The following is a 10,240-nucleotide window of genomic DNA, read 5'->3' on the forward strand; positions in this document are numbered from 1 at the left end:
TTTTTCTACTTGTCTCTCTATTTATTCATACTAGGATGAATACCCATGCCAGGAGTATTGGTGTATGCCATGTCCTTATTCAAGTAACTTCCCTTCATATCTATGCACTAGGGATACTACTCCTTAGATGTTTACAAAGCAGGGGTGCTTTGAAATGAATTCATACCGGCATGGACGTGAACAAGAGAGAGTGTGGTGTGACCTCTGGCTGCCCCAAACCACGGGCAGCAGCATGCAGAAAAGGCAGCCTTTTATCAGACTTTTTTATTCCCTTCTCTCCCACAGGCATAAGTAGGTGGGAATGGACAAGGCAGGGAATGGTAAAGAAACTCTGTGTCCAGTCCAACTGGGCCAATGCAGAGAGGAAGGTCATCGCCACCTTGCTTGGGGATAGCTCAGATTACTTTCTCCCGGGAATAGGATATTCAGTCTTGTCCTACAGACAGCTCTAGAGCTACCCAGCCTCCCCCTTCCCCTCCACGCAGAACACGGCTGAACAAACAAGCAAAAAACATCCAGAAAATCCTTTGGGGAGAGAGTGTCAAAGCGGCTGCAAGGAGTCCTTGAGAAAAATAATTGGCTTTCTTTTGGATGAAAAAAGAGACCCAAATCTGTGATTTTTTTCCCCATCCCTTCTTTGATCAGCTCCAACAACTTGAGTGAGCAGCAGAGAGGCAGGAGGGTTGACTGCAAGCTTTACTTGCTGCAAGATCCTGGTTCAGCATCCCCGCTGTGCTATGGCCTCCTCGCGTGACCTTGGGCAAGTCACTCACCTCCGTTGGGATTCGCTTCCCCCTGCTGTAAAACAAGGCCAATTATACAGGCCAGTCTCGCAGGGGGGCTGTGTGATGAAGACGTATTTTTGAGACACTGTGAATTACTTGAACTGCTTTTGAGTGAAGGCCCCATGTCGATCAACTGTGCCTTGTCCCTTACTTGAAGCAAGGCTCCCAAATGTCCACAGAACATCTCACAATGATAGTGTTATTATTTTTTTTTTTGGCAGGATACTATAAGGGATTTCATTTTCCTTTTGTCCACGAAGATGCTTTTGTCAAATAATGATTGCCAGACTAATGACACCCTAAAGTTACAAACCACCAGGCACTCAAAGAATCAATTCAGCAAGGAAACAGATTTCACCTGAATGCTTAGGGCAAAACTAAAAGCAACCATGCTTTTCATTATTTTTGTTAATGTATTGGAACTGGGGTGGATGAGGGAGGAGGACACGTGGACATCTTTCTAAGCGAGAGAGCTTTCCCTCGGGTGGAAGTGTCAGTACGGAGGTTGGCCCCCACGCTGCATGGAGGGGTCAGCACCCCGGTTGGGACCCACAGGCACACGTGGTTCTCCCACCACCCCACAGCCTCACAGGCAGGACAGGTCTGGATCCCCAAGACCTTTGGGAATGCAAAGGGGAGCTGCCATCAGAGGCGAGTATTTTCTTTGAGTTTGGTCTTACCCCTTCACACCAAAGCAGAGCTACATGCTAATGATCGTGTTGATTAAGCAGCCTTTGTGCTTATAGAAGCTATTAACTGACAGCTGAAATGCAGCAGTTAGGGAGTAGGTGGCTCTGCCTTACACCCAGAGAAGCACGCACCTGCAGTACCTGGGGAAACTCAACTAGTGTTTAATTTCTGTGCTAATTTTCAATTCCTGCTGACCCTTCTCCTAGGTCCTCCTGCTCTGGCTCTGCGATTAGATGCAGAAGTGGGAATGCTGGAAAGATACACTGCCTATTATCTCGCAGGTAGCTGTAAACATTACAGCAAGATAATGGAATTAGTTTAGCTGAGAGGAATTAAGGTACCCAGATAGTACAGGACCGATCTCATTCATAAAGTGCTCTCTTCTGTGCGTTGCAGTGTGTCACTAGGGAAGAGCTGAGGGGTTACGATGGGTATTTCTGTTGCAAATCAAATCTAACAGTCACATCCTGGCTAGAACTGAGCACTTTCTGACTATATATAAATACATATGTATATCCTGACAAGGCAGGCTAATTAATCCATAAAATATTTGCCCACAATGCCAGAATAGAGCCATTATTGAACAGGTTACTTAAAAGATAGCAAGGTTGGCACTATTCCTGAATGCGACCAGATGGAAATATATATGCTCTTTTGTCTGTGCTTGGCGAAGAGGAGAGCATGGAGAGGGTGTCTCGTGGCTGGGCGTGAAGAAGGATAATGCAGTATCAGTGTAATCTTGGATGTTTCAGCCCAGTGCTATCAAGTGGCAATCACTTCTTCACTTAAAGCTTCTTTTTGGAGGTCCAACACCGTAACTCATGAAGGACACCATGCCAGACATGCCTTTTCCATTCTGGCAGGGCTCGCAGGCTCCCCTCACCAGAAAGACACTTTCCCTTCCCCATCAGCATTGCTCCTTGCTGCTGCTAAGGGGGTTGCAGCTGCAGGAAAAAACGTCTTTTCTGGTTTGCTTTGAAAGAGGAAAATACTCGAGGAGTGGGTAGCTCCACAACATTGGACATACCAACCAGTAATATTAATTCACACCACTCTAAACAGTCCTGAACTAGTTATCCTAGTTTCTTCTGGGAATGCTTCTGTTAACAAACAAACAAACAAAAGCATAAAAACAAATATTCACAGAATTTGCTCGGGCCTTTCAGTGCCAAGTGCACAACCGGGAAAATAAATAAAGTGGAAGACAATGTTGGCAGCCAGCCACACCTGTAGGAAGTACAGGAGATGGTCACGGGTGCAAGGAGGGATAACGCTGCCCAAAATAGGGAGGGGAAGCTGCTGATGGGTGATCAGGATTAGGAAACACAGCAGTGGCCTGGAGAAGCTTAGCAGCCTGAGGCTGGATGGACTCCCAACAGATATCGGCCAGTCATTGAGGCAGGATGAGAGAGAAGCTCTTAGGCTGAGATTTACTGCAAGAAAAACCCCAATGGATGTGAAGAGAAGTACTCAAACTCAAATTTTAAAAATGCTTTTATCCAGCACTTTCTCCACCTAGTTCCACTGCAGCATAACTCACAACACAACCCAGAGAGGATGACTTTTACTGCTGATGTTTTGCATTAATTATGCATTCTTCAAGGGTGTTTTTAAAACTCAGACAGGGACTAATAATCTGCCCTGTACCTTTTGCTAAGCAATAAAGACAGATAACAGCTGGGTTTAATCGCACCGAACATTCCCTCTACATCTCGTGCCTCCCCATCCCAAATGAAACAAGGTGAGATGTCATAACACCTCTGTCCTCACAGAGCCCAGTTTCTCCAGACCCCTCGGAAAGGGCTGCCATGACTAAGCAAGCAGCATGAGCCAGCCAGCTGCTATTGGATTTTTATCTCATCCGCAACACATTTAAACTTGAGAATTGTGTTTGTACTGCAAGTTGAATCCTGCACAGAGTCAGCAGAAGAGATTGGGTTCGGTGGCACACAGAGCCATTCACTTCATGTGCAGGATGGGGGACTCGTTTTAAAGGTTTATGTTGAAAAGGTCGTGAATTTGGCCCCACATGGCAGTCAAGATAATCACAACCAAGTTTATCAGCACTGTTTCCCAGACTTGTGAACCCAAGTAATTATTTCGAAAGAAAGAAAAGCAAAAAAGAAGCATACCCCAAAAGACACAAAGCCTTTGAAGAAATCAGAACAGTTACTGCAGGTAGTCAGGTCTTTAAGGGGTTAATGAAGAAGTCTCCCTAACACCCAGCCTCCAAGGCAGAGCCCCTCCATGGCATTTCCCACACGCTTATGATAATCAAAAGATACTGAAAACCAATTCTACTTTATTCTGTTATAATTGCAGCAGAGCCACTAGAGGAATTGCAACCATTATGCAAGATGAGGCACCATCACAGTGGGGCCCGCTGTTTCCAACAGATTCTACCCACTCATTTTTATAGATTTCAGCTACCTTTCATTTTAGTAATTAGCCACCATTTCCAAGGAGATCCATAAGCAATTTCCTGCCCATCTTGAGCCATAATGCTACAAGATTGCACTAGAAGGGGAACATAGTTTAAAAGTTGTCAACAAAGGGCAGATTAGGGCACACTAAAAAGTTCAGTTAAGCAAGAGATGGAGACCACCATTTCATTTAAAAACAGATAAATGTCGATGCCCTCTAGATCTGCTTGACTACTACATAGCACACGAGCATCCACTGGAAAACCCAGCAGCGATTCCTTCCAATCCCCAAAATACTGCAGGAGTCTGTTAACAAGCAGCAGATCGGTGTGCTGAAATCTTCAGTCAAAGCAAAAATGACGTAGCGGAGCTGAGGAAACAGTGGATTGGAGGGAGGGTCCTGCCCCGAGGAACCCAGTGTGCCCTTGAGTTGAGGGCTGCTCGCGGAGAGAAGGTGCCCTGGCAGGATCCCAGCGGGTGAGAGCGCAGGCACGTTCATAACTTCTATCAAGTTTGCATTAGTTTCGAGATCTTCAGCAGAAAGGAGGGATAAAAAAAAAAAAAAAAAAAAAAAAAACCAACATTTTTTTAACGTGTGTGTTTTGCTTTCAAGGAAGTCTCTCAACTAAATATTATTGAAACAGCAGATGGCAAAATGCAAACTTTATGAAAGGGAAGGCTGCCTTCAGCGGCAGGTTACCCTTTGCATGGGAGAGCTGTGCAAGGGAGGAGGCAGGGAGGGAAGAGCCAGAAGTTAGGAAGCATATTTCTAGCTGAACAGCTTGGTTAGAAAATGATGACCATGTCTATAAATGTAATCTTTGGAGTGCTGGCATGGAGATACGCAAGTGCGGTGAACTGGTGTGAAAACTAAAATACCTGGAGGGACTAATAAGTCCCTACAGGGAACCCAGTTCCTTAAATGGCTGCAAAGGATAATTGCAGAGAACTACAACAGGACTGAATCAATGCCATTTTTGCTGGGGAAAAAAAAAAAAAAGTATTGCTGCCTCTGATTACGTTATTCTGAAAAGACTGGCTGCCTCCCCCCCTCCCTCCCCCAGCTCAAAAGTCAACTGTACGCCACTAGAAATATGTCCAGAAAGATTATGGTGCAGCTGAAAGCCAGAAGCATATGAGATTATATATTTACCGGTGCTGTGTCAGATAACATCTGAGAGGAAAGGAAAAAGGGATTCAGCCCTGCAGTCTTTATTAGCATGTTTGGGCTGTTTAAAGGAGCTATACAATTGTGTCATTGCTGCCAGGCCTTTAAAACTCTATATATCCATGATAAAGGAATCTACTTGATCTTGATCACGAGCCTCCAAGCCTTACCGACTCTCCTGTGACATGCAAACTTATTGCCTTTAAACAAGAATTAGAAAAAAAGAAATGAATAGGGATGCACCATTACCCATAGCATTATATTGCTCAGGAACAGATGTTAATCAATTTTATGGAATGCTTTAAGTAATATGCAAACACTTTTGCACACAACTGGCTGCATAATAGAGATTTCAGCCCAGCGAATACATGAGATAAGCCTTTATCTTGACTGGGAGACTTATGTCTATCTTGATTAAAACCAAAGAGGTCTGCACGTTCAAGCAATTTTATTCCCTTGGAATTATGTTATTTCCAGGGTGCTATTACATATGGTCCCATGACAAAAAGGAATGGAAATAACCTTGCTCTTGATTGTAGTGTTCTCCTTGCGCATATGTTCATGCACATAGCTCATGAAGTACACATGTAGGATGTATGTACCGTCCTCACAGATTTCTGAGTAGACAGGAACAACTGTACTCTCTATTCCAGCTGTGCTAGAAGAACAGTAAATTTGGAGAAAGGTTTGCCCTTACACTCTGTAAGTAATTTTTGCTACACAATCTCCCATACAGTGCTAACAGAACTTTAAAATCCCACACCATACACAAGTACAAGCAAAAAGGTGCCCCATCTCCTCGATTTGTATGAAAGTAGCAGCTGTGCCATCGTGCTGGCAGTAATTTTGGTCATTAAACTTCTTGATCCTTGAATGTCATCAGGAGTTACTTAGGTGACCATCCACTTGCACTTACAAAGTACTGCATTTAACTCTCCATAAAATATGGATTTTATTGCAGCAGTGACAAGACTTCTTTCCACAGCCACTGACCTCTATTGCTATTGCTTATCTCTTGACTCAACATTTTGCATAAAAATACATATATATAGTATACATACTGTGTATTGGTTTCCCTGTGTGTGCATGTAGGTGTTATATACATATTAATATATAAATAGTTCAATCTATCTGACATACAAAGTACGTTACCAGCTCCTTAGAAACATTTACAACATAACCAAATTCAGCGCTTTCTTTCTGCAATTATCCAACTTCTCTCCTGTAAAATGCCAGTACGCCTACCCCCATTCTTCCACCACCTCCATCACTCCCCAACCCGTTCTTTCATCAAATAAAAGATTCCACATTTGTCAATTCCTGTAGCGTCCCCAGATCTGCCCCCTCTGCCCCCTTCTTTTCGCTGAGGGAGCGCTTCATTTTAACTGCGCTCTACATTCAGCTCTGCACTTTGCCTCGGATTCTGCTCATGATCCGAGGGGTTTTGCCCTGTATCCGTTTCACAGCAACTAGGCGGTGTCAAGAAACCGAGACAGATTTTTTTTATTATTATTTTCTAGTTATTCATCACGCTTCTCCTCTTGTTGTTAAATTCTTATTCTTGTTATTACTCCCTTCCGAACACACACGACCCTCCTCCCGCTCTCACCACCTCCCCTCCACCGAAGTGCCTTGCCGGCGCTAACAATTCCCAGGAAAACGCCGCATCCCTTCGCCTGACTTAAAACGCCAGCAAACGTGGTCCCTGAGCCGGGCACAGCGCGGAGCCCCCGGGGGGGTGGGGGTGGGGAAGGGGGGACGGACGCGGACAGGGGGGGACACTCCGTAGCGGCGGTGGGGTGCAGAGCCCTTCGCAAGACACCTGCCAACTTTGCAAAATAAGTGCTTCTCCCCCGCCTCCCAATCCCCCCCCTCACCCCCCCGCTTAATTAGCATTCCCAATAAGCACGGCAAAAAGAAAGAATAAAAAAAAAAAAAAAAAAGAAACAGAAAAAAGCAAAAAAAAAGGAAGCAAGCTGCCTGGTGGCAGTTGGAACTTGCGCCTAAAGAAGTGCAAAGCCGCATCTCCTTACCGGCAAAGCAGGGTCGACGGGGCCGAGCCTCGCCCGGGGAGGGTCGGCGGCAGCAGCGCGGCTCCCCGGCCCCTTCTGCCCCTCCGCCGCCGCTCAGCGCTCAGCCTCCCCGCCTCTCACTGGGGCTCCCGCTCGGCCAGCAGCACTTTTTAACTCCAGCATGCAGGCAGCCCAAGCCGAGGGGGCTCTCTATCTGATTGGTTTCCATTCACTGCTCCTGATTAATAAAAAAAAAAAAAAAAAAAGAAAAAAAAAGGGGGGGGGGGAGGGAGGGAAAGAGAGAAGGGGGGGGGAAGTCAAACTCCTCCCTCGCTGCCTGCCTCCCTGGCAGGCTCGCACACACGCACAAACACACACACACACACACACACACACACACGCACCGGCACCTCTGGCGCCGAGCGCTGCGGCTGCCGGAGCCGCCGGAGCTGCCGCACTGGGGCCGGGGAGGCGCGGAGCGGGCGCGGGCGCGGAGCGGAACGGGCTCCTGCGGGCGGGCGCTGGGATTTGCGAGTGGATGCGGTGGGAGGGCGGAGGGGGAAAGAAGGAGGAAGGGAGGGCCGTGCTACCGAGCCCCCCTTCCCCCCGAGAGCCGCTCCGTGCTTGAGGTGGAGAGCGGCCAGCTTCTTCCTAATCGTTTGGTAGTGATAGTAAAAGCAGAATAAAACGGGGCGGGGGGTGGTGGGGGGGTGGTGGGGGGGTGGTTAAAGAGGATGGAGAACGGAGAGGCATGGTCCTCTGTTTGTGAGCTGTGTGTTTGCGCCGCGCGGTTACTCATCCTGGGAGCCGTTTGTTAAGTCCTTCTCTTGACACCAGAGATGCCCGACTGGTCTTTTCCCACACTTCCCGGGAACTTCCTGGACTTGATGAATCAAGGATTTCGGTGAATTATTAATGGAGATGATACTTTGTGGGGGTGATCACATGTGGCGGTTTCTATGTGAATGGGAAGCAGGGGAGGAGGATTTTCCAGGTGCCTGCCTGTGCTCGGGCCCCCTCTTCCCAGAGTGCTCCCCACTCACGAGGTTATGACTAATCTTGATGCAGAAAGAACTGAAATCTCAGCTTTTGCCATGGGACTCGTGAAGCCCCTCTGTACACAGGCATGTTGTACAGCTTCCCCTGCCTCTCCCCACCACCCCCCCCCCCAGTCTAACCTTAAATCAGGCTTTAGGTGTTTTAATCTAAATATTAAATGACAAGATGGAAATTGCCTGCCAGTTTATTATTTACCTGACTAGAGTCCACTCCAGTTCAGCTGCATGGTGTCCCCTTAAGATTCATGGCAAATGTTGCAAGAAGTGAAGCTTTCTGCCATTTGCCTCTCCACAGTCTTAGATTTGACCTTTATGATGTATTTTTTTTTTCCCTGCTAGTCAGTCTTAAGCTGTCATTTTTTTATTTTTTTTTTCCCTTTTCTTCCCATCTTACCCACCTCTCACAATTTCTGCTTGCTGTATGTCTTAAGGATGAGTCTGTGCTGGCTCTAAGCCACCTTTGTGTCCTCCCGTTTCTGGACCATTTCAAGGCTTTTAGTATAATTTAAATACTCTCAGCACCAGAAGTTCAGGTAACGAACTTGCTGCTTGTGCTGTAATTTCTACAGTGCTGCAGCACCATCTCCACAGTATAGCTGTGATCCCTGAAACTGGTCCTCAGCACAGCTCTTATCCCTGAAACTGGTACTGGTCTCCTTAAGGAATGCTTCAGGCTATTACCTACAGTCCCGGTGCTGGCAGACTCCTTGAGTGCAAAATTGGGCTTTTAAGGACTTCGTATGGTACCTACAAAAGCCAAAGAAGCGTAAAGAGGCTGGATTCTGTATTCCATATGTTTGTAAACTCTGCTTAAGCAAATCACCCCGAAAAGCCGCTTAGGTACCACTGCCGTTATCTAGCCATTTTAGTCTTTCCACACAGCGGAGTTTTTCCAGCCTGCAGATCATTCTGATTGCTCTTCTTTGAACTTCCTCTAGCTCCCTCATTATTATGGGTTTTTTTGGGCAATGACAGGTCAGGAGCTCAGTGAGTATTTGCAGAGTATTCCCATGAGAGCCTTCTGGACACAGTCTATCTCTCCTTATGACAAACCACATTTACAGGCTTTCTTTTGCCCTGCCATATTGCATTGTCAATGTCTGATTCACTGCCCACTCTGACCCTGAGGTCTCCTTGGGCATTATTCATTCCTGGATGTGTCTCATTCTGGTTAGCTTTAATAAGGCTGCCTTTTTTTTTTTTTTTCGTGTGTGTGTATTATTTCCTCAGACAGGATAGGGTTATTTACCTCCAAGACGGACTTCTGTATTTTTATCAAAAAGGAAGAGTTAGTACAGGAACTATTGTGTTCTCCAGAGCATGTGCATGAGATTTTTATGTTCTCATTAATTATATGAATTTGTGGTTGACAACTTTAAGTCTGTATCTGTGTGAAGAAAATTTTTTTTTTATTATTTTTGAGGGGCATTGTCAAAATGATGCTCTTCTTCCTCAGCCCTCTTCTGTTGACAGCTATAATTGTATTAGAATTCCCAAACTAGAACAAGTCATTAGCCCATGAAGTGTCCTGTACCTGACACATTAGCTGAATGAAAGGCTCAGCTAGGATTGTGAAAATTAATCAATATCAGTTTTGGTTGAAATCAACTTCCCTGTCATGAGGTAGAGAATTTAAGAAGATTCAAAGAAGGACTGAATGTTTATGAATCTACCTAAGACTGGAAAGGAGATAAAACTAGGGTTTTTTTTTCAGCTCTAGAAACAACCTAATATTTGGAAATCAGGATGAGTCCTTCATGTAAAACATACTGTCTCACGCCTATCTTGTCTACGGCTCTTCTCTGAAGCAAGGATTCCTGCTTGTGGACAGACACAGCACTGAATTAGCCAGAATGAAGATCCAAAGTGGCAACTTCTGCCTCTGCAGTCTCTGTAGCATGCCCAAACCCTGCAGGCTGTGACCAAAATGTCCATGAACCTCAGCCACCAGCACAAAAGCAAAATACAGCATGAGCTAGGAATATGTGATGGTTTTCTCTAAGCTATTCAGGAGAATCCAAACAATGGAAGGTGTCTATGTGGGATTTAAGGACTAACAAGAAAAGTCCTGAAGCTGGTGAAAAGCCACCTACGGTTCACTAGA

General features: G+C 45.8%; 1 protein-coding gene across 1 annotated transcript in view; it reads right to left on the minus strand.

The window, feature by feature from the left end:
- Positions 1 to 7,322, minus strand: part of LOC141739255 (cadherin-6) — a 101,500-nt gene extending 94,178 nt beyond the window's left edge. The window contains exon 1 of the mRNA XM_074576146.1: positions 7,100 to 7,322. The gene's annotated coding sequence lies outside the window, so the exon portion shown is untranslated. The remainder of the gene's footprint in view (positions 1 to 7,099) is intronic.
- Positions 7,323 to 10,240: the final 2,918 nt, after the last annotated feature.

This window comes from Larus michahellis, chromosome 2 (assembly GCF_964199755.1).
Source record: "Larus michahellis chromosome 2, bLarMic1.1, whole genome shotgun sequence".
Taxonomy (NCBI): Eukaryota; Metazoa; Chordata; class Aves; order Charadriiformes; family Laridae; genus Larus; species Larus michahellis.